This window comes from Pseudorca crassidens, chromosome 7 (genome assembly GCF_039906515.1).
Source record: "Pseudorca crassidens isolate mPseCra1 chromosome 7, mPseCra1.hap1, whole genome shotgun sequence".
Taxonomy (NCBI): domain Eukaryota; kingdom Metazoa; phylum Chordata; class Mammalia; order Artiodactyla; family Delphinidae; genus Pseudorca; species Pseudorca crassidens.
Genome location: NC_090302.1, coordinates 99,320,108 through 99,345,677, shown reverse-complemented (window position 1 = coordinate 99,345,677; position 25,570 = coordinate 99,320,108). Strand labels below are relative to the sequence as shown.

Sequence of the window (25,570 nt, the reverse complement as noted above, 5' to 3'; positions counted from 1 at the left end):
GGACAGAGCTGCAGGAAGGAAGGCCAAGTGATTGGATGCCCGTAGCTGGATATGTGCGATGGTGGAGCTTGGTGAAGGCCTCTCTTTCTGTTTCAACTTTCTCAGTGAGATAGGAGCAAGGGCATTTTGGGTGAGTATGAGGATGCAGGAGGAGGTGGTGGAGGTTTAGTTCAATATGTGTTCATATGTCTTATCATACGGCTAATATATATTTATATGTTTAGTATAATGCATTTATATCATCACTTTAATTTGTTCTGTACTCCCATCTTTATGGAGATGGAAAAGAGAATCTATAGGGTCAGTGTCAGAGGACATGGGGGCAGAATGGGTAACCTAGAGCTCTAGCATAGAGTGGCCAGAGGCCAGATTGGAACATTTCAGGTGAGGCTAAGATGACCCATTCAGCTCACAGGGAAAATCAGAACCCAAACCAAAATGCAAACTGAAAGGAGGCTAGTGCTTCAGCACTGAGCAGAGAGGGGGCTGGTGGTCTCATCACTGTGGCTGGTGTTACTCATGTGTTGAGGGCACATTTAACAAGTGATTCAGACTCCGCGGCTGCAGCTTAATAGACATTGCATATTCAGTATTTTCATTTATGGCTCATCAGTGCAGGGCTTGTCCTGACTTATAAACTACATGGAACACCAGTATCACAATGTATTTTCTCCATAAAATTTCCCAGGTAATTAGTTTTATGGAGTTTTGCCATTTGGCACATTTTCTCTCCATTCCAAGCACTTCTGGGAATATCTGAACTCCCGAAAAAGAAATCTCACCACATAGCTTTATTTAGAAGTTAAATTCACAGAAAAACACTCCATAGTGGAAATATCAAGCATTACATGTAGAGTCTGCACAGAGAAACCAATTCCCGGCCAGCCTCAAGCTTAGAAATGCATTCATCTCGTCCACAGCCAATGGTATTTTCTTTAATCTCCCTCCCCCAGGATGGCACATGAGACCTGGAGAGAGGCTTGCTTCTCTAGGTAAGTCATTCATCTTTCCAGCTTTTCTAGAATTTCATGCATCCACTGATTCTCATCCCTCCTGCCTCTAGACCCATTCTGGGCACATCCTCACCAGACCTGCCCTGACCCCAATCTCTGAGGTAGCAGGAAAATCCTCTCAGAACTGCCATCTCTTCTCTCTGCAGAGTCAGCCTGGCATCCCCTGTGGTCTTTACTTTTCACCTTGGTACATCCTTAGATTGTGAAGCCCATGGGTGTGCAGTCCAGTCTGCTCTGTGCTTGAACTTGGTACATCACTGCACTTACTTCGTGATGGGAGAAGAGTATGTAACTTGTTTTCCTGGTGGTGGCTGTTTCGTTCCTCTGTTTCTCTATACCTTTCTGTTGCTCTCAAAAGCCACCTTTGGATCCTCTAGGGAGCCTCATAGCTAAGAAGTCCTTGTGTCACCCCCAGTGAGAAAAAGCATGCCTGTGGACGTGCTGAGCTGAACACCCTGCATGACACTGTCTGCACATGGCTGGCCAGTCACACACATCTGACAACACCCTCACCCCCAACGCCCTGGAGCTGAGATCAGCTCTAAACGTATCAGGGTAGAGTTTCTTCCAAGGAAAACTGACATTTAGACAGCTGAGTGTTTCTTATGTGGCTCTATTGGTTTTGCAAAGCCTAGTACACCTCCATTACTCTGGAATTATAACCTTTGGTATTGTGATCTGTTCTTTGACTGTCAAAGAAGAAGGTAGTTTGATTTGCATAAGAAGCTCCAGGGTCCAGGGGGAAGGAAGAGATGGAAGCTCTTAATACCTTCTCCCTGGGAGTTGGATCCAGAAAATACTATGGCATGCTGGAGGGTGTAGGAAGGGCCACACATGTTGTGCAATGAAACAGAGTTAAGGAAAAGTGTGCCAAGCCTGGGGGCCCGGACCCATTGCAGGAGGAAGGATGTTTTGACACAGCTTGTGGTTGATGACCCCAACTTCTCCACAAAGTGATTGATTTATTCAACAAATATTGAATGAATATGTATTGAATATTCTAGGCACTGTGCTGGGCTTTGAGAGTATGTTGATGGATAAAGCCTATATGGTCTCTATCCTTGGAGTGTTTATACTGTGGGTGTGTTCAGAGAACCATTGCTAAGCATGAGTCCGAGGCTGGGATCCCATCTAGGGCTCTCCCATCATTTCGGTGGGGTCTGGATCCTCAGCGCACCATGGATTCACACCTTTTGCACTGTGCTGCATTACTCTATAACAGCGGCACCATGCGGCCACTGGGAGTGGATGGTAGTGGACCAAGGATCCTTTCCAGATCCCTTTCATCAGAGAGGAAAGGGAGAAGCATTCCAGGCAGAGAGAACAGCTTGTGCAAAGGCCCTGCCTTAGAGGAGGGAGGTGACCATAGACAATGAGTGAAGACAAGGCATTAGATGTGGGTCTTTGTCTTGAGGGACATAATAAGAGCTGAGTTTGAACAGATGAGTCAGGCTGTGGGATGGAGAGTGGATTGAAGTGGTGAAAGGGTGGGTGTGGGGAGACCCTAGGGGGCTATGCAGCAGCTCAGATTACAATATTGTGCCCACATTGTTAGATTATGTGCTCTAGAAGTGAGAGAACATTGAGCAGGTGTCCCCACAATATGTATTTGTTTCTTTATTTCTAAAAAGTATACTGACATATAATGTGCCTTATTAAAAATATGTGCACATATATCATATATAGAAATTAATAATATTGACATAACAATGAAATAATGCTTAAAATATTTTTGTTTATTTTGTTAATGGTTCAAAAATATGCTTGAATATGCTTCATAGTATTTATTGAATCTTAGTGTATCATTTTGCAATATAGAAATTCAATTTTTAAATAGTTCATTTCAATCTTTAGTTTTATCATCTGTCTATAGCTGGAAAAAAACATTTTGTAAATATATGTAGGTCAGAGTACAAGAAGGTCAAGTGTATGTCATTGGCTGCTTTTACATCCACGAAATATATGAAGGTTTTTGTTGAGATTTGGCTAATAAATTTCTATTTTCCTTGATGTCAAGTCAGTTGTTCTTGAAAACAAATCTGAAGGTGCTTCCTTTTTATACTTTTAACAAATGGATTAAAAAATTAAATACTTAATTTTAAAGACTTTAGACATAGTAGAATAGTCCATTTTCAACTTTGTAAAGTGTGTCTACATGATAAATTTTAGAAGTGAATCATTTATATCATTTTTGGCCATAAAATCATGTAATAATATTAACATTTCAAATACTCATTTCAAGATGCTCTTGCCTTAGCACAGGTTTCTTTGAAAAGAATCCTCTCACTCATTCCTAAAACATTAAACATTGAAGGAAGTCGATTCAGTGTTTTGTGTTTGTGTTTTGAAACTATCCGCCAGGAGGCATATTATTAATAGCTACATGCCTTCATAAAAGATCAGGCAATTGGGAACACCTGCGTTTTTGTAAAGGAAGAATTAGTAATTACTAAGTTAGATGACCCTATGCACATGGGCAGGTGTTAACCTTTGGGTGGTAACAAAAAAAGTACAAAAGATTTTCATAGTCACGTCCCATCTTGTTAAGAAGAATTAGGAGGATTCTAGTAGCAAATAAGAAAATACCATCATAAACCAAACAAGACCAGAGCATGTCAGGAGGGTGAGAGAGAGGGCATTGCCATTTCTGCAGAGTCGTGCCCCCTGTCTTCCTGTGGGACACTTTGGATTCTAAAGTGACATATAGTGCTGGTTTTAGAGATCCCCAAACGTGGTGAGATGGGACAGTAGCTTAGGTGATAGCAATGGAAAGGGGCAAAGTGAATAAACCCAAGTGCTGTTTGGGGGTAACACTGACATCACTAGCTGATGGGTAGGATCTGGGGTGTGCGGGAAAGGTGGGTGTTAAGGGTGATTCCCACGTTTCTGGTTTGTACAATTCACGGGGCAGTGGCACCACTTCCTGAAAGAGGGAGCATAGGAGATTCCGTTTGCAGAGGAGGTCCTACATTTGAATTGAGGCTTGGTTAGTGTGAGATGCCTCTGAACTGTCCAGACACAGTTGCAGATGGAGGTCTGGTCTGGAGCAGAGGCCTCAGTATCCAGCCTCTGTGCCCAAGGTCTGTAGAACAGACCCTGCCATTGGGGTAAGCTTTCTCTGGCTCTTGCTTCTCCCTGGGTGGCTTACTCTTCCTAGATATTTTTCAGTCTTGGAGAGACAAAATACAGAAGAGAGGCTGGAAGGAATGCTTGTGGTCTACACAGAAGGAGTTCATCACGTGGTCCAGCCCAAGTCACTAGAAGATGCACTGGACCTCGGTCCTCAAAGTTATAAAGTAGAGCTTGGCTGACCTTGTCTTCTGCGTATAGATTTCCCTTGTGAACTTCACAGTGATGGGTGCCCTTGATAGAGCATGAAGCGTAGTTCAGGTCCTGGGATCTTGACATCTGTCTGTGTAAGATGGTCACCATATCTCCATATACACCTATGCCTCTCCTTGGTCCTCTGCCTATGTCTGTCACCCTATTGGAATGACTTGCATTTGGGGCAAGTCAGGCTGTTTCTCAATTGTGTGTGTGTGCACATGTGTGTACAGCACAGCTGTGTAGTCATGGGGTTAGGATGGCAGGATCTGGAGTCTAACAGCTGGACTACTAACACTGTTTTTCTTCTTTCTACCTATATTTTCTTGTTTAATTTATTTAACTTCTTTGTGCCTTGATTTCCTCATAGCCAAAATGGTGAAAATACCAAATCTACTATAGGAATCTTTGTACGTGCAAATTACTTACCATCATGCTTGACAGAAAATAACCACTCACTAAATGGGTATGTGTCCAGCCACCCCCAGAATACATGATGTAAAGAGTCAATCTTTTTCTTCAAAGTCTGCCTTTCAAGGGCCTCTTTCCCATAAGCCTCCACGCCCCACCTCTCTTATAGTCTGTCTCCATAACAGAGTATTTTTATACCTTTATAAGCAAGAACATAGTTTCTCATCCAATGACATTTAGGGTAAAATTTACATCACTATTCTCTCACACTGCTGGAGAAAGTTTTCCTTCATTGATTTGTTCTTTCCTCAATCATTTTTTTCCTTCTGTTATTCATCTGGCCCATACTACAGGCCAGATATTGTGTCTGGCAGAGGCTGTCAAGGAGCTCATAGTCTCATGGGACAAGTGGACTTGTTCAAACTAATTCCAGTTCAAGGGACAGGGCAGAGGACGTCCTGGGGACTCACAGTTACTGGATGTTGACAGTGACCCTGCCCCTGGGCTGTTGCTCACACCGAACCTGAAATAGTCTTTCTGCCAGGAAAACCTGGGGAACCTGCTGGCTGGTTGGGAAATCAAAAGGCAATTGGCTGTCAATTTACATTCCCACCAACAGTGCAAGAGGATTCCCTTTGCTCCACACCCTCTCCAGCATTTATTGTTTGTAGATATTTTGATGATGGCCATTCTGACTGGTGTGAGGTGACACCTCACTGTAGTTTTGATTTGCATTTTTCTAATGATTAGTGATGCTGAGCATCCTTTCATGTGTTTGTTGGCCATCTGTACATCTTCTTTGGAGAAATGTCTATTTAGGTCTTCTGCCCATTTTTGGATTGGGTTGTTTGTTTTCTTGATATTGAGCTGCATGTGCTACTTGTAAATTTTGGAGATTAGCCACTATGGAGAACAGTATGGAGGTTCCTTAAAAAACTAAAAATAGAACTACCATACGACCCAGCAATCCCACTACTTGGCATACACCCTGAGAAAACCATAATTCAAAAATAGTCATGTACCACAGTGTTCATTGCAGTTCTACTTACAATAGCCAGGACATGGAAGCAACCTAAGTGTCCATTGACAGATGAATGGATAAAGAAGATGTGGTACATATACAATGGAATATTACTCAGCCATAAAAAGAAACGAAACTGAGTTATTTGTAGTGAGATGGGTGGACCTAGAGACTGTCATACAGAGTGAAGTAAGTCAGAAAGAGAAAAACAAATACAGTATGCCAACACATATATATGGAATCTAAGAAAAAAAAAAGGTTCTGAAGAACCTAGGGGCAGGACAGGAATAAAGATGCAGGCGCAGAGAATGGACTTGAGGACATGGGGAGGGAGAAGGGTAAGCTGTGACGAAGTGAGAGAGTGGCATGGACATATATACACTACCAAATGTAAATTAGATAGCTAGTGGGAAGCAGTTGCATAGCACAGGGAGATCAGCTTGGTGCTTTGTGACCACCCACAGGCGTGGGATAGGGAGGGTGGGAGGGAGACGCAAGAGGGAGGAGATATGGGGATATATGTATAGCTGATTCACTTTGTTGTAAATCAGAAACTGACACACCGTTGTAAAGCAATTATACTCCATTAAAAATGTTTGAAAAAAGGCAATTGGAAATGTGGGATCTTTCTGTGGGAACTAGAGAGGGGACAAAGGTGGATGGAGTAGCACAGATGTGCCCTGAATCCTGGACACAGCCCTTATTTGATGCTTTTCTGGTGGTTGAAATTGAATTTTTGTGGACTAGTCACTGCCTTCCCTTTTGTGAACTAGTCACTGGTCCTGTCCTGGGCGACACAGCTTTCGTCCTAGCATGGAGATTCACCTATAGTGCGCAAATATCTCAACTTTGCTTGCATTGTTCTCTTTTCTAGACTGCTCAGTAGCCCCTCCCTCAACCAGACAACTCATGTCAGCATCTCCTGCCTGGCCTTCCCATCCTGCTCTGGCCAGGGGCTTCTTCTCCAGGCTCCCACAGCACCGGGAGCAGGTCTTTATCACAACACTTATCAACCTCAGTTGAAATGTTGATCTTCTCATCTGTCTGCTTGAAGAGCCACTGAGCTTCTTGAAGGAAAAGAATCTGTCTTATTCTCGAAGCCCCAGAAAGAATGTTAGAATGAATGAAGGCACTGTGCCAGGTGCCAGGCAGGCTTCTATTCTTGTTGACACTGAGGAACGTGACAGGTTTGAGCAGGGCTGTGAGGTCATCAGAGGAAGCGCAGGGGCACCACTGCCCGGCATGCCCAGAGCTCACCAAACAAGCCTCTTTAAGGCAGACATGCCCGGGGACGAATGTTAAGGAGAGGAACCATTCTCTCCACCCTCTAGCCTTCTCTTGTCTTCTGATGGCAAACACAGATGGGTATTGTGCTTCAGACATGCACTGTCCCCTTGACCTTTCCCTTGGCCTCTTCCTGACTCTCTAGCCCAGCTACATTAAGTCATCTCACTGCATTCAGCTCAACTTGATTGACTGAAGCTTTCAAAGGCAATTACTTTTATCTAAAATTTGAAGACCCCACTTTGGTAACAGTTTTTATTCCAGTTGTGTGTTTTCAAAGCTATTAACTGTACCTTGTCCTCAAAATGGGGCTGAGCCCTTACTTGGGGGTCAAATGCTTCTTGGGGGTAGGTCCAGCTCTGGGAGGGCAGTAGGTCCCTTCTGCTCCTACCTGAGCTTGAAGTGCAATAGGCACATGCTCCCAGCCCCTCTGCTGGCCCACCCAAGCCTTGGCCTCCTAGGGGTGGGTGTTGGCACTGGCTCATTAGGGAACCCTCTGCAGTTGGCTGAGCTCCTCATGGTCTGGACTTTTGTCAAGTGCTAAAGGATAGTTCTATCATTGGAGGTGCCCATATTTCAAAGAAAAAGATCCAATTTCCACCCCTGATGGTGTGCAAATCAGCTGTGTCTATAGGTGGCTGCTGTGCCTGGAGAGAATGGAAACTAAGAGGTTGATAGATAAAGAACAGATATTGGGAGGAGCACAGAGGGTATGACACAAGTAGACCCATTTGTAGTGGACTGAATTATTGGTCTTGCTTCTTCTCTCACTCCATCCCATCATACTCTTTGCCATGTAACTGAAGTCTTCCCACTCCCATTAAATGTTCAGTGAATTTCCCACCTCTTGACATTGGGTGAAGCTTAGTGATTTGCTTTGGGCAGAGGAATGTGGCTAGAAGTGCCAGTGTGACAGTTCTGAGCCTAGCCCCTAAGAGAGCTGTATGTTTCTGCTTCCTCCCAGTGGCTGCACTGGCTCAGCTGGAGTCCTAGGACACACCCAAGTGGAGCAGATCTGAGTCTGAACCACAGCAGGGAGCCAAGTCCAGCCAGATCCACAGTTTAAAGCAGAGATGCCTGGTTTACATCAGCCAATCCACAGATTCTGAGAAAAAACTGATTTCTGTACTAAGTTTTCAGGTGGTTTGTTATACAGCAGTAACTAGCTGATAAAACGCCCAAGTGGAAGATTTTGAAATGGATAAAGTGTATCCAAATTTCCTTCTCTCCTTAGGTAAGAACATATCTTTTCTGTAATATTAATAAAAATTAGGTTAACATCAACTTCACTTATGAAACACTTGCAGTGTACCAACTTCTGTTACAGGTAACTTACATGCATTATTCCATTTAATCCTTACCACAAACCCTATGAGTAAGGCATTATTATCAAGCCCATCTTACAGATGAGGAAGCTGAGGTCCAGAGAGGGTAAGTAATTTACCTGAATTTGCACAGATAAGAAGTGGTGCTGTAAGGTTCAAATCTAGGCAGTGTAGCTCCAGAGCCCATATTCTTATCTGCCATTAACAGTGACTTTAGTGCTCTTCTCTCTTTCTCTTATCAAGGATCAAAAAGAATGCAAGCTCAATCCTGTCACTTAGTATGACTCTATGGTAGCATCTATGACACATTTGGAAGGGCTTACTTTATAACCCTGAGCCATAGGAGTGGATTAGGAGGGCTTTCTCCTGCAAGGGCACTTGGTGCATTCCTGAGCAAGGTGGAAGATGTGGGTGGCTTCTCTCTGCTCCTGAAACAATGCTGCCAAGACCAAGGCTGACTCGGCATTCCAGTGTACCGTGAAGTCCTGCACACGTCTGTCTTCTGGCTGGTGGGCTCTTTGGGCCACCCTGAAAGCACAGAATAGAACATAGGTGTGCCACTCTCTGTCTGGGGCTGTGTGGTACAGGGGGACAGGCATCTGAGTCCCAAAGAGCCATGTTCTAGCTCTGGGCAACCATAGCTATTTAGTCTTGAAAGGATCAGATGAGTGTTAACTAGTGCTAATTTAAATACTGGAGAAAGTGCTTTGGAAACTGAAAATATATAGATGCTAATGATAATAATTACAATTGCTAAGACTCATGGCTTGAAGATTAGAGATGCAGCTCTTTAACTCAGGCTAGACTTTTTCTGGCTGATTCCCTGGGCAACCTAGGAAGTGCTAGAGGCTTATTCTCAACATCTCATAAAGCTTACTTTTATCCCTCCCTCACTTCCTTTCCCTTCCTTCCCCCTTCCTTCATATATTCAACAGCACTTATGAATCTGGAGATACCCATTTCTAAGACAGGCATTGTGGAGAAGGATGAAAAAACCAGTGCATTGCAGCTAAAACCATCTCAGGATTATTTTCCATCCCTTACCCTCATCCCCAGTTATCAGTAATCTGGTGCCCATGGCTTGCATTTATTTTCCTCTGTGAAGGGCCAAATTCAATAAAGTACCCAGTTTCCACATCAGAAACATATGGGGACCCCTCTTCCTCCCATTCCACCCAAACTAAGTAATAGAGAGCCTGGCTGGTGGCAATATTCATATCAAACTCAAATCCCAGCCTGGGAAAAATAAAACAGAATGCTGGAGAAGGACAAAACACATGTGACACGCTGAGGAAGATGAAGAATAAATTACCTGAGACATGAAAGGAAGGGAATTGCATATATCGTAACCTAATCTTATATGAATAAGGCAGACGTGGTTGGTTTAATAGGCTCTGGAAAACTGAAGGGACCCAAAGGGAGAAAGTACTGGTAACAAATGAGATGCAGATTTTGGAAGAGAAGCAGGCAGTTCCTTATTCCTAGTGAAAGCTACAAGATGGGGTGTTTTTTAATGAGGCTGAAATTGGAGAGACCTCGCCCAGGCTGAGCAGAAGGGGCAACAGAGGGACCATTCAAGATCTTGGCATCTGAGTGAGAGTAACAAGGCTGCAAATGTGAACGGGCCAAAGTCAGACACCAGCAGGGTCTGGCTAAGCCAGACATCAGCCTCATGTGTAGGGAGAGAGCCAAGGTCAGGTACTGATATGGTCGGCCTGTAGCTGCCAAGTCTGAGGAGCCGCCAGAAGCAGAGACAGGTGGGGACTGACAATGGAGAGCTGGAGGACATCCTGAGAAGGCAAGCTGAGTGAATTCGGAAGTGTGCGTTTGTTGGGTTTGGGCAGATTCTCAGGGGCAGACTCTGCTGACGACTGGATCTGACAGGTGGATTTTTAGAAGGCCTCGAGGCTAAACTCGAGGCCTGGGCAACAACGTCCCTGCAGGTCTGAAGGCCTTGGCCTTGAGCACATCCAGGTATAACTGTCACAGTTTTCCACACTGGGAGATGAGCTTTTGTGCAAGTAAAACAACTGGAGAGCAATGCCAAGGTGAGGCTGGGACATGTGCAAGCTGGTGGTTTACACTGTTCATTTCAGAGCCAGGAAATCCAGGCAAAAGCAGCAGAAGGAAATAGATCTTGAGACACAACATTATGGCAGCAAATATGGTGTGGATTGGGAGTGGGGGGAGAGAAGGCAGGGAGGCTGGTGAACAGACAGTTGAGTCTTGGATGGGGAGGCCTCTGGACACAGCAGGAGAGAAGCATCATATCATCATGGTTGAGGACACGGGCTTGGGAGACAGCTTTACCTGAGAATCCCGACTCTGCTGCTTGTGGCTCTGTGACCTTGGGAAAGTTATTTAAATTACTCTTGCCTCAGTTTCCCTCTCTGTATCATGAGGTTTGGGATGAGATTTAAATCAGTCAGTCTTTACAAAATGCTCAGGATACTGCCTGGTACATGGTAAACCTTGCCTATGTGTTAAGTAAAGGATATAATAAAATTGGAAAAGAAAAAAGAAGATGCAAGGGCTCATCCCCTGTTAGATGGTGCAGAGGAAATGGAGACGGTGAGGCATGGGGTGTGGGGCATGATAGATTGGAGGAGGCAGGGCCTCTCCCCAAAGAGCTGTCACACAAGCCAGGGGCTTCCCATGCAGGGCCGTGGAAAACCTCCAGATGTCACAATAAAGTCCGTGATGCAGTGAGTGAGCTGTAACGTTGTGAAGTGTTTTCTTTCCTTTGTGCCAAATTTTGAACAGAAAGCAGAGGATGGAAGAGCAGAGGCCATGAAGGCGAGAGATGTGTTGACCTCTCTATGGCCTTATAGGTTTACCGATGAGTCTTGGCCTAAAACCAACCAACCCACGCAGTCACCAACCAACTAACCTACCAGCCAGTCAGTCAACCAGCCAACCAACCAACCAACCAACTAGTCAAACAACCAATGAGGTACCGATTTTAACTGCAGGCCACTGGAGATGTGAGCTTGGATTAAGAGAGAGGGGTCTTAACATGGACGTGCAGGCTTACCCAGTAGCCACAGCTGTTTCTCTGGAATTTGGATCCAGAACTTGGAGCTCCTGCTGCCCCCAGGCAACACCATTTCCCAGGCCAAAGCCTCTCCCTTCCTCTTCCTTTCTCCAGCTTCTCCACCTGTGCCTCCGTCTGCTCTAAGCTGCTCTGCAGCCCCAGCAGAGAACAGAAGCTCATGGCTACCAGGGAGCTGGGGAGACTGCCTCTCCTTCCTAATGACTTTCTCTTGCCATGCTGCTGTTAGGAGTAGTCGTGAGGCTGCAGGAAATCGGCCTTCAAAAGCAAAACTCCCAACAGTGGATTTTGTTTTCTGGAAGTACATTAAATGAGCAGCTGTGCGAAAGGGTGAAGAGGAGAGAGAGGGGAAGTGAGAGAGGGAAGAAGCCACGGCAGGGGTTGGGCTGGGACGGCGAGAAGCATGTGAAACTTTCCAATAGTTATGATCACAATTAACGGTGATAATAAAATTAACAATCTCCCCCAAGGCCTGGGCTCTATCTGGGTGCACTGCCGTGTGGACCATCAGCCAGCTGTTGAGGGGTTTGTAGAAACTCCTGCTAAGCCAGGGCACCGGGCTTGAAGATGGCGAATTTCCCTCTGGACCTCACCACACTGGGCCCTGCTGTGGCTGTAGCCTCCCTCAGGGTGATACCACCTGGCATTCCCCACCAATGCCCCCCTGCCCCCAGGAGTGCTGCACAGCAACTCCCACTCCCACCCTCCCTGTCATGGCCTCAAGAAGCTGAAGGGGACGGGGCTTTTAGGCATCCTCTGGGTAAAGGGCCAGCTGCCCCTTCCCTCCCTGATGGGCTCCAGGAATATGGAAAACATCCACGGATGGAGCCAGGACAAAGGATGGAAAAGTAGGTTTTAAATCAAGACCAGTGTCACATCTGGAGTTTGTTTGGCCATTTGTTCCTACCTTTTCTGTCTTCATCCAAGGGCTCAGGAAATCTCTATTAGCTTCAGGGAGGCAGCTCAGTTTCCCCTGAATCTTAATATACCTTCATGGTGAAGAATCACACCAGAAATACATACCAAGGTTGGTGGGTACATCGGGGCAGAAGTGGACCTTCCAATATAGACAGCAAGGTTGAGAACAGTTGTGGGCTGTCTATAAGGAGTGCAATAGGTGCAGACTCTAGCCTTGAAGATAGGAATTTCTTCCAGCTTCCTCCCTGGGACTAGTTCTGGTCTAGAGACAGGAAACCTAGGCAGCCGTCTAGAATCTACCATCCACGATCTTGCTTATCTTGGAGAAACCAGCATATCTTTATGAGTCTTAAGTTTCCTTCTTTTAAAAATGGGGTTTTGTGGTGATTAGAGGTCCTGGGGATAGGTTTTGGGTTTGTAAATCCCCTGCACTGTATGGAACATTCTGTGTATGTGATTTTACGTTTGTATATTTTTTTCTGGGGCAAAGGTCTATAACTTTCCTCAGGACCTCAAGTGGAGATCCTTGGAGTAGGCATTTCTCTGTTGCCCTTGACAGCTAAAAATCTTCTCAGAGTCCACAGCTCAGGCATGTGACCATCCCAGACCATCTCTGCTGGGCTTTTCACCCACTTCTTCTAGTCCTATTATTACCTTGATTTTTGTTGGTTTTGGTTTTTGTTGTTTTCTCTTTCTTGCCATCTGGACCAAGGCTTATCTAGCCTTTCAATGGTTAGAGTCCAATCTCCGTATTCAACCCTGATCTGACATAAATTTTCATACCATTCAAGATGTGCACACAGCCTGGACAACGTGGTTTAAATGTCCAAACCTTTACGTTTCCAGTAAATTCTCTTGCTTCTGGGAGTAGAGTCACAGAAATCAGTTGCTGGGTTCCCTGACTCTTGCCTTCTCTTTTGTCCTCATATCTTTTTTCCATCTTCTAGATGAGCTTCCTGTCTCTTTAGGCACATGGAACATCAAATCTGGAAAGCTTATTTCAGAGAGGAAACATTTGTTCAGACCTGCCATATCCTACTTGTCCAAACCTTGTGGATGTACTTTGGTTTTCTTCAGGCATTATTTATAATAATCCTTTTTATTTAGAGAAAGTTTTTAATTTTTCAAGGTTTTTACTTGATCACATGACAGCCCTGTCGGGTAGTTATCAGTTGAGATGATGCATATGAAAGCACCTTGTTCTGGGACAGGTGTAAGGTGGGAAGTGAAAGAGCATCATTTTACAAGCAATGGCATGAAAGCACAGAGCAATTAGATGTGAGTTGGTAGAACATGCCAGGGGCTTTAGAAATGGGCAGACTGGGGGCTGAATGCTCGTCTCTTTTTGACTGGATGTGTTATATTTGTCCTGGTGCTCAAACTCTCTGAGCCTCTGTTTCCCTATATAGGAATGAAATGATGACAGTAATGCTTAGATCCCAGGGATGCCTTGAGGATTAAAGGGAATTGTGAACACAGAACACATAACACAGTGCCTGGCACACTGTGACTCTCAGTACTTGGTACATTATTATTAGGGAAAGGTTAACCCAGAGATAGGCATACACCCACCTCCATTATAGAATTTTTGCATCTGCCTCTTGACTGTAAGTTGCTAAAAGATCCCAGAACAACAACACAGTCAGATATGGAGGGAGAAGTAAAGCTCTGCTATCCTATTCCCAGCTCAGTTTATAGATGGTAGTTTTATAGCCCAGAGTAGGAAAGTAGTTTTCCCCATGGCACACAGCTATTTAGAGGCAACAAGAGGGTGAACACTCCCTCTCTCTCATTGAGGGGTTTCCCAGGAGGCAGGACTTTTAGAGCTAAACCTGGGACCATCCTGGGCAAACCAAACTAAGCTGGTCACCCAAAGCAGTGATGAGACAAGGTCTTGGAAACCTGTTTTCCAGCCAGACCAGTAGCCTTTTCACTTATGAAGCAAATGTTCCATACAAGTGGATCTGTTCTCTAGTGCTTACTGTTCTGAAAATGTCCTCCCACTGATACGTCTGGTCCCCTATGCTGTTCTTATGCTTCAGAGGATATGTGAGCACTCTACTACTTTCTCCACTGGGCTTCCCTCCGCGTTTACCCCGATCCTTCTGAGCTCATAGTCACAGGTGAGCCTTGGCATGGTAGGGCCAGCATGTGACCCAAGACTGGAGCACAAGGACTGGGTGAGTGTGCATCCGTCTTCTGAGAGCCATAGTGCCTCTGGCATGTGATGCTAGGGGTACCTGCATCCAGGCCACAGGGAAGGGAGATAGAATAAGAAATGTTTGTGGGAGCTTGGGCTGACGGTAGGGAGAATGGGAAGCGAGCTAAAACTTGTTACTCGTCACCTGCCTCTTCTGGGATGAAGTCACTAGCCACTGTAGTCACTGACCTTCAACACACCCTGAAAGGAGTTCAGGACAGAGATTAGGAATGAGGCACTCTGTGCTCTGGGAAAAACTGGCAGAACAAGTCTTCAGATAGTTAGATATTTTCAGGAGATTTTATGAACACGAATTCTTGCATCTTCTCATATCTAAAAAGCACTAAACTCATTAACGGAGACATCTGCTCTTCGTGACTAGCAGCAATTTTCTTGTGACTAGCAGCAACTTCCTGCCAAAATGTGTGCTTGACTGCATGGATCTCCCTTCACCAAAATCACATATACACTGATCTTCCCCCCTGACTCTTTGGAGCAGTTCCTCAGAGCTATCTGAAATGCTGTCTCCTGGGCTATAGTCCTCATTTTGCCCCCAATAAAACTTAACTCACAACCCTCATGTTGTGCATTTTTTTTCCTGTCAGCAGTGACATTGAGCCTAAAACAAAGTTGGGAGACGGATGCAGAAAGGAATGGGGAGTTGAGATTGTTGGCATGAAGTTCTCTTTGTAAGTGACATGTCACACTTTCTGTTTGGATACATATAACCAATAAGGAACTTGTCTCCAGATTGTATAAAGAATTCCTATAAGTCAATGAGAAAGGGACAGATAATCCATTAGAACAAAATAGGCAGAAGCCTTAACATCTGGAGGGGTGGGATAGGGAGGGTGGGAGGGAGGGAGACGCAAGGGGGAAGAGATATGGGAACATATGTATATGTATAACTGATTCAGTTTGTTATAAAGCAGAAACTAACACACCATTGTAAAGCAATTATACTCCAATAAAGATGTTAAAAAAATATATATATATATCCAGTCAGTAACATAGGAAAAGATGCAAACCTTTAGGAATTAGAGAAATGCAAATTAAAACCACGTACATTCATCAAAGTGGCTAAAATGAAACACCAAGTGCTGGTGAGACTGCTAAGCAACTGAAACTCTCATACTCTGATGGCAGGAGGATAAAGTGCTACAGACACTTTGGAAAACTGATTGGCGTCATTCATTAAAGTTGACTATACAAATACCCTGTGAGCTATCAGTTCTACTCCCAGGTGTGCACCAAAACAAAAATGCATACTCATGTGTCAAGACGTAAGGAATGTTCTTAGCAACATTATTTACAGGAGCCCCAAACAGGAAATAACTCAAATGTCTATCAAAAGTTTGATGAATAAATAAATTGTGACATCGTTATACAACGGAATGCTATATAAAAATGAAAATGACTTATTCCCATATCTAACAACATGGATCAGACAAAGAAAAGTACATATTACCTATATGATTCCATTTATATAAAGTACAAAAATAGGCAAAATTAATCCATGGTTTTAGAGATCAGGATGATGATATCTTTTGGAGACTTTTAGTCCTTTTTAGTGACTGAGAGGGAGTATGAGCGGAGCTTCTTGAAGTGCTGTCGTTCCCTAGATCTGGGTTGTTGCATGAGTGAGTTTATCTTGCAAAAATTTATTGAGATGAGTCCATATAATTTGAATACATTTCTGTATGTATATAATTCCTCAATAAATACATTTATTTAAAAAATGGATGTAGGGCTTCCCTGGTGGCGCAGTGGTTGAGAGTCCGCCTGCTGATGCAGGGGACGCAGGTTAGTGCCCCGGTCCGGGAAGATCCCACATGCCGTGGAGCGGCTGGGTCCATGAGCCATGGCCGCTGAGCCTGCGCGTCCGGAGACTGTGCTCCGCAGGGGGAGAGGCCACAACAGTGAGAGGCCCGCATAACGCAAAAAAAAAAAAAAAAAAAAAAAAAAAGGATGCAATGTTTCCTCCCTGTTCTGAGTCATTGTGTAGCTATGGGCAATACATCTGGGCCTTAGTTTCCCCAGGGCACTAATCCTTCTATCCAGAGTTATGTGGAAAGCAAGGTACTCTTACCTTCCCCTAGGGGTTCTATCCCATAGGCTGGAGAGCCACCAGAGCTAGCTGCCTTCCCTCTCTAGGATGAAGGCTCCCATACACAATTGGGTGATAGACCCCTCCAGCCCCAGCACCCTGTTACTTCCTCTCTAGAGAGATAAAACACATTTTCCATTTGTTCTGGGCCCCAAAGAGTACCGAGCCATTTGTTCTAGAACTTTGACAAATTGACTTATGCCAATCTCCTCTCTTCCTCCAGCCATTCCCACTTCATTTCAGGCCACTTAGTCCATTTTTTTCCCTTATGTCCTTGGTTCTCAAGACTGCCCACTTGGGCTGAGCCTTATTTGATGACAAGTTGTCAGAACAGCTCTGGCCATAGTTTTGTTTTGTGATTTAAGCCAAAAAGAAAATTTGACTAGGGAAATTAGATGGAGGTGATTGCAGCTAAAGCGCCTCTTACTGAAGCTTTTGGAAAATGTAAATGTCATTGGTCTTGTCAAAGCCAGACACAGGAGAAAATAATGACTAAAGGTGGACCAAGATACACGCTGGGACTGCACAGACTTAGAATTAGCCTTCCTGTTTGTTATTATTCTTTTCCTTGTAAGTAGTGGGGTGGAAGGGGGAGGAGAAGAAAGGGAAAATAGGAGGGGAGAGCAGGGTGCGGTGGAAACATGGGGAAAAATGGCAGAACCTGAGCAGTGTTTTTATTTTCTATGCCTCTTGAGCATGGGCAGCATCCTGGTGACTCCCAAGCAACTGTGACGAGGGAAGCTGGGGACTGACAGCATGACACTTGGCTGGGAATTGGAATTGAGGACAGTAGACCAGGCTGGGCTGGCAGAGGAGACATGGACTCTCTGGCCGCTGTGCAGTCATCATAGCAGTTGGAGGTTGACTGGGTCATTCAATGCACCCTTGCTTCAGTGACCCCTTGGGAAGTGCACTTACATGAGAAGGACCAGCCCACCACTCAAAGAGCCCCTGAGAATCATCTGTATGTGAGACCAGCAGTGGAATACAAAGAATCCCATGATGCAGCCGTATCCTGGAAGGGCAGGCTGTTGAGAATCCAGAAGTGGGACTCTGAGGAAGGGTTGGTGTTAGCTACAAACCTGTAACCAGAGGGAACTGCATATGTGGAAATGATGGGAAACTTGAAACTGACAAATCAGAGGTTGAGGGGCAAAGGAGAGGTAACAAGTGAGTTACTTAACCAGAAATCCAGTAGACATTGAATTTGGAGCATCTATCCAGACAAGACTCAGAGAACTGACCCTTTGTGCAGCGTCCAGACTGGTGATGGTCAGCTCAGGTGAGAGCAGGCAGGAGGCAACAATTAGCCATACTTGAGGAGGTGGGAGTTCTGGGAAGGGAAGTCTAGCCATAGGTTCCAGGTCAGGCATAGTCCAAGGAATCAAGGAAAACTCAGTCTTGGGTTATAGGGAACAAAGTATTGAGCTTCAAGAGTAAAATCTGGTTTCTTAGGAGTAGACGTCCAAGGTTAGAGAGGGGACCCAAAGATCTCTGGGGAAATGATCTAGTGGTTCTCACAGCTCATCTCCCTGAGGATATTAATTCCCTCTTCTGTAGGGAAGTGAGACTATATTTCAGGATTGAGTAACTATAGCTCTAAAGTGAGCAGAATGCAGGGAGCCTAACAGCTCATTATGGAGGCATCTAGTCCATACACTCTAGTTGGAATAAGGTGCATTAGGGCTGAGTAGGCCAGACAATCAGAAAGCAGAGAACTGACTGCAGAGAAGAGAGGGATTCTTTAAGGTTGAGGTCATTGGTGACAGTTCTGTGGAAGCACTAAGACTCAGACTCAAAAGTTTCCATCTCCTCTAATTCTCCAGGATCAGGACCAGCCAGATGATAACATCTAGAGGCACCTTCATTATTTCCCATCAGCATTAAATTATACTAAGTTCCCCTTTTGAGGATTTTCTTTCTTTCTTAGAAACACCTGAGTTTGAACTAAATAATTTGTAGGATTCCTCCCCAGTTCTACCTCTTGTGACATGCCACCCTTGCCTGTCATCGATGTGCTTGAACACATTACTCATAGTCTCCTGTAATTCCTGGTTTAATATCTGCTTTCCCAGATCTCTGAAAGCAGGGAATTTGTTTCTATTTTTCATAGTGTATATATGTCATAAAGGAGGCACTCAATACATATTTATTGAATGAATGTATGAAGAGCGGCCAATATTCTTTGACAACTACCCATAGGTTTGACACATGGGGCCATCATGAAGGAGAGTCAGCTCCCTCCCCTCTCTCACTGTGACATTTCTTCCTCTGATGCTCATGGTTCCTGAGCTATGTTTCTTGGGGAAAATGACTTTTAAAGAAATTGATTCCCCATTTCAAGTATGGTAAATCCAGAGGCAGATACCTAAGTCTGAGTTAGATGTCTGCAGAGGGCAATCTGACATCAGTATGATAGCCTATGTGACTTACATGCTCTTCCAGTGGCAGTAAGTACAGCTGGAATATGCTGGATACTGTCCCTTATCCCAGCATTGGGCATATTGTCTCTGGCAGCAAAGGCAACAGCATCCCATAGTCACTGTGCACTTTTCTGGCCTGACCCACTGCATTCTCCAAGGTGGCATCTTACACGGGACATACTCCTTGATTCCCAGCCCCTGGACCAGATTCCTCTGTTGTCCTGTATCCTCACCCTTCTTAGAACTGAAGTCAAATCAAATTCCCAGGACCTCCCCTTCCATGGCCCACGTTTCTGACTGAGGGAAATGAGTCTGAGCTCAGGGACCTGACGTTCTCTCTCTACTTTGGCAGGTGTTCCAGGCCCCTGTCCTCCCCTGGGGAAATACATTCGAGTCCCTTTTTCTCTTTCTTTTATAAATCACAGCCCCAAGGGCAGCGCTGTGGTAAGTGGATGGTCTGGTCTGCAGATCTCCAGAGCTGGCCGCCTGGCTGAGGCTCCCAGCTACTGACTAAAGCTGGCTGAAGACATTTCCCCAGACAGATAGAGACAAAGGAAGGTTGGCCAGGGGGCCGATCCTCTCAAGTACTTTATGTCAGAAAAGAAAAAAGGAGAGAAAAGAAAAGAAAAAGCTCTTGAGGCTCTAAATTGGCTTTGGAGCATTCTGTGGGCCATCTTCACATCCAGCACCTGCGGTCACTGTACTTTGTGAATTTGTAATCTGCAGATGGCCGGGAGGCTGGAGCAGAAGGACACGGGGACACTCTGATGTTGCTTCTGGCTTCCCACTGTTCTACCTTCCTTACATCTCATTCTCCAACCCTGCCTGTACATTTCCTTCAAGGAGGATCTCAACTCTCCAGTCAAGCACCCCCTTGATCTTCACTTTCCAGTTATCTCCTGCCAGTTGACTCCTTCCTCCCCAGCTCACACCCCGCCCCATTCGTCATACATTATACATTTGCCACTGTGCTCCCCTTGCACCATTCCCTGCAGGCCCAGGCTGACCATATCCCTTGGTATCTAATAAGACAGTGTGATGAGTTCCTATCACCTTCATTTATTCTTCACTCTGACCCCCGAGGTCAGTTCTATTCTTTCCATTGTCTAGATGAGCAAACTGAGAGAGAGGTACTAACTTTTCAAAGTCAGTCTGCTTTGAAACAACAGTCCACGCTCTTTATCAACAAGTTGAATGCCCTTACTGTTATATAACAGCTGCCACAGGCCAGGGAGATGATACAGCTGGGACATGTCATGAGCTTTCACTTAGAAGCAAAAATCAAATGTTGTGCCCCAAGAAGCAATTTCCATCTCTGACTTAATATTTTGAGGCACTCTCTCCCAGGCATCTCCTTTTCCTGTCCACTGGGCATTCCCTTTAGCCAGGGGTAACAGTGGGCCCCACCACCCCATTTGACCTTGGCTTAGCTAGGGGAGTTTGCTGTTGGATGGGGAAGGGGAGATGACCTGGCCAGCATGCACCTCAATTAGCAAATGCGTTTTAGTTGTTGAATTCATTACTGCAGGTTAATTGAAAACTGAGAGTGAGGCTGGATAGCACAGTTTAATTGCACCATTGGAAAAGGCAACCTCCTGGCCTGAGAGATGGAGGAAGCTCCTGAAGCTGTAGTTGAAACCCTGTTTTCTCCTCCTTAATCTGCTCTTGAATTCATGAACCTGACATTTTGCAAGCCCCGCAGAAAGGGGCATCCTCTTTTTTTTTTTCATATGTATGTGTACCATCTTTATTCCATAATTGCAAAACATTTTCATTTTTAGATTTATAAATACCAAATAACCCAATGAATGTTTTTATTTCTATATCATCTGTTTCTTTCCAGTTGCCTTGCTACACACAACTGTCTTCAGCATTGTTATGGCAAATATATCAAGTACATTTTAGTGCATAAACATTATAAGAGATGAAAGAATAAAGTCACATGTCTTTTTAGCAAAATGGGATGATTAAGGTTCATGCATAATATTGTGTGACACAGTTCCTCCTGTTGAATAACTAACTGGATGAAAATACCATATTTCTTTTTGTCCTTAGAAACATATTCTTCACTCATTGATTCTTTTTTTTTGGATGATAGCTGTTCTTTTTTTTTTTAAACATCTTTATTGGAGTATAATTGCTTTACAATGGTGTGTTAGTTTCTGCTTTATAACAAAGTGAATCAGTTATACATATACATATGTTCCCATATCTCTTCCCCCTTGCGTCTCCCTCCCTCCCACCCTCCCTATCCCACCCCTCCAGGTGGTCACAAACCACCGAGCTGATCTCCCTGTGCTATGTGGCTGCTTCCCACTAGCTATCTATTTTACGTTTGGTAGTGTATATATGTCCATGCCACTCTCTCACTTTGTCCCAGTTTCCCCTTCCCCCTCCTCAAGTCCATTCTCTAGTAGGTCTGTGTCTTTATTCCCGTCTTACACCTAGGTTCTTCATGACCATTTTTTTCCCTAAGATTCCGTATATATGTGTTAGCATATAGTATTTGTTTTTCTCTTTCTGACTTACTTCACTCTGTATGACAGACCCTAGGTCCATCCACCTTACTACAAATAACTCAATTTCGTTTCTTTTTATGGCTGAGTAATATTCCATTGTATATATGTGCCACATCTTCTTTATCCATTCATCCGTTGATGGACACTTAGGTTGCTTCCATGTCCTGGCTCTTGTAAATAGAGCTACAATGAACATTGTGGTACATGACTCTCTTTGAATTATGGTTTTCTCAGGGTATATGCCCAGTAGTGGGATTGCTGGGTCATATGGTAGTTTTATGTTTAGTTTTTTAAGGAACCTCATACTGTTCTCCATAGTGGCTGTATCAATTTACATTCCCACCAACAGTACAAGAGTGTTCCCTTTTCTCCACACCCTCTCCAACATTTATTGTTTGTAGATGTTTTGATGATGGCTATTCTGACCAGTGTGAGATGATATCTTATTGTAGTTTTGATTTACATTTCTCTAATGATTAATGATGAGCATTCTTTCATGTGTTTGTTGGCAATCTGTATATCTTCTTTGGAGAAATGTCTATTTAGGTCTTCTGCCCATTTTTGGATTGGGTTTTTTGTTTTTTTGTTATTGAGCTGTATGAACTGCTAATGCCTTTCTTCTCTAGCAGTCAGCCATTTAAACCAGGCTACCTTGAACGTGGGCGCAGTTTGAGCCCAGCTTTCATTTCAGAGAGCCCATTTTCAATGGCCTCTGTGTTGGCATAGCACTGAACACTGTCAGTAACGAATTGTGTCATCACAGGCACCCTGTCCCTCAAGCAGAATGGTTGGCCGGTCCTCAGCATAGAATCAGAGGTGTTGAAAGGTTAAGTGCTTACATCAGAAACAGCAAGGACTTTAGAACCAGACCAACTCAGGTTTGAATGCAGCTCTGCTGCCTATAAACTGTTAGATCTTGCTTCTCACAGCATCAGTTCTTAATTGGAAATGGAGAAAAGATTATGTACCTTTAGGATTATTCCAAAGAAAAAATGAGACAATCAATGTGAATTGCTCATTCCTCCAACTGGCATCTAATGGATCTCAGCAAAAGCCCCTTCTCTTTCTCCTACTCTTTGGGGCCACAGCTAGGTTTGCAAATACATTTGAACATTATTTTCCAACTCCAGTTACATTCTCCACCTCTCCTCTCTTGAGTTCTTCCTGATTTTTTCCCGTCAATACACACACTTCAGATGCCTCAGGAACGTGGAGGCCAATTTGTGACAGCTTGATTCCATGACTTTGCTATTTGTGGTTAACTTTACCATGCAATTTAAGAAATAGATTGATAGGAGGTGATAGCCTAGTTCCAGGGTCCCACAGCCTCAAATTGACAGGAGAGCACATTCCATAACACTTGAGGTGTTAATTACCTTATATGAATTATCTCACTCGTTTCCACGTTTTCAGAGGTATGTATTAGTTTAAGAAATGCTTAATCTTCTATAATAGATAAACTCTGATATGTCCATGACTTAATTTCTTGCAAAGGAAAATCCCACTGTGTGGAGCCCAGGATTGGGAGGTTACTCTCTCTGCCCACAGGGACTGGGGCTGATGAGGATTTTGAGTTTTCGTACCAGGCTTCCCAGGTGGCCCTGGCTGGGGAAAGATACTGTAGAAAAGGGAAGGGAGAGAAAGAGGGATCACTGCCCTTGACAGGATTTTTTGCTCTTTTTTTTTTGCCAGACACAGGCATCACTCCCCACATTCCTGTTTCTTTGGTCAGAACTCAGTCATGTGGCCACACCTACCTGCCAGGGGAGCTGGGGCACAGAGTCTAACTATGTTCTCAGAAAGAAGGGGAACATCTCTGCCACAGGTAGGTATGAATGTCCCCATTTTACAAATGAGGAAATGAGTGGGCACACAAAGTAAACAGGGGAGCTAATTTCTCAATTTGGGCCATAGTTTCATTTCTCTTCAACCTGCTTGGAATTATGTTTTTGAATTTCCAAGTATATACCAGAAATACATATTTTTACTAAATAAAAATCAAACTTGGACAAAACTTGAACCCCAGAGGGATAATTACAGCAATTCTTCTCAAAACTGAGTATGTGTTAAAGAGCAGGAGATGCAAAACCTTAGGATAAGCTTGGCACACCTGAATGATTAATTTTTGGTTAATAGTAAGACATCTATTATTTGTTTGTACATGTATGTATGTATGTTTGTTTGTCTACTCTCATTAGGCTGTGAGCTCCTTGAACATTGCATCTAGCAATTTTGTTCTTAATAGTAGTGACTTAATGAAGATTTGTTCAATTGAATTGATTTTAGCCTTTTGGTTATAATATATAAATGACCACTAAAAGGGCTATATAGTGCTACCAAGTTCTTTTAGCTTTATAATCTTCAGAGAGATTTCCACTCATAAATGATACCTATGAAATTGAACTGCTATACACTGCTCAACAGCAAAATGGTGGGGCAAAATCTGGATGGATGTAAGGATATGAAAGAGTGACATCGCCCTTTGCAAATTATGTTATATGTAATATCTAGTACCATCATTTAAAGAGCGAGTCAGCATTATTTTCAAGGTTTCCATTAATTTTTGTTACTTTCTGATATTTTGGGAGGGACTTTTTCATTCTTGAATTGTTAATGCTCTTGTTTTCATTCATCTCTATAATTTAGTGCCATAACAAATGTTAGAAAATGGATATAGGAAAGAAAAATTCTCCCTTTCAATGGGGGAACTCTTTGTACCCACAGCTAATACCTGTTTAAATTTTTTCTTTTTTTTTTGGAAGGTTCCCTAACATTTAGTTGTCTGTAGGACTTCCTGTATACTAAAATATCTAGGCACTCCTGGCCTTTGATATTAATATAAACTTAAATAGCCAGATCAATTTTAAAATAAGATTAAAATTTTCCAGCAATTTGAAGAAAAAATAGTAAGGTATTAACATTTTTCCATTGAAGCAAATCTGGATATATACATAGTAAAATGTAAAATTTATATGAATTTTTAAGATTAAAAATGGAACTTCAAATAAAAAACTGTCTTGTGGTGGGCCACTGCTGTGTCCTTGGACACCTAGGGGTTCAAGGTCACTCTTTTTAGTTTTAATGGTGGAAAAGTTTGAAATGGTTTAGAATTTTCTTAATGAAAAAATTATGTGGCACTTTTTTTTTTTTTTTTTTTTTTTTTTTTTGCGGTACGCGGGCCTTTCACTGCTGTGGCCTCTCCCATTGCGGAGCACAGGCTCCGGACGTGCAGGCTCAGCGGCCATGGCTCACGGGCCCGGCCGCTCCGCGGTATGCGGGATCTTCCCAGACCGGGGCACGAACCCGTGTCCCCTGCATCGGCAGGCGGACTCTCAACCACTGTGCCACCAGGGAAGCTCCTATGTGGCACATTTAAATGTAATTTCCTACTAACCCTTACTGTAACTTTTAAAAATAATCTGTATTATGTCTTGGAACTTGCCTCAAATTTTATTTTGGTTATCAATGTTCTACAAATTTCTGGAGCCCACTTTTATGAGTCTGAGCCACCATAGTCTTTTAAGCGTATCTCTCTAATGATAATTTGCCTTTCTCTTCAAGGGTAATCTCACTGTTTCTTCCCCAATCCAAGAAATATCCTGTCTTACTTCTCTAGTCAGGAGCTACTTTGGGCTTTCTTTTAGCTAAAAACCTCTTTCTAGTCGACTGGGAACAATAAAAACCTTGTATGCTTTTCTTACCATATCAAGAGAACATCATTCCAACTCTTCTTATCTGTTTTCTATAGTGAGTTAACCAATTTAATCTGCATGTAATGACTGGGACTAATTAACAGTTTTCCCACAGCTGGTTCCCTCTAGAAACATTTAGCAACTGCTTTCTAGTAGAAGATGTCCTAGAAACGGAGTTCAACTTAGCAATATCTCTTTATAATAGAGCAGAGAGTTTTCATGTCAACTGGCTTTATCAGGAAAGGCAAGAATGGCTCATTGGTATCGTGGATCAAACAAAC

The 25,570-nt window shown here is 43.7% G+C and overlaps 1 long non-coding RNA gene across 1 annotated transcript; it reads left to right on the top strand.

Moving 5' to 3' along the window:
- LOC137227131 (uncharacterized) lies at positions 1-23,417 on the top strand. The gene is made up of 3 exons (XR_010944716.1): positions 1-130; positions 954-992; positions 23,290-23,417. It is a non-coding gene; the product is annotated as an uncharacterized lncRNA (long non-coding RNA).
- The last annotated feature ends 2,153 nt before the right edge of the window (positions 23,418-25,570 follow it).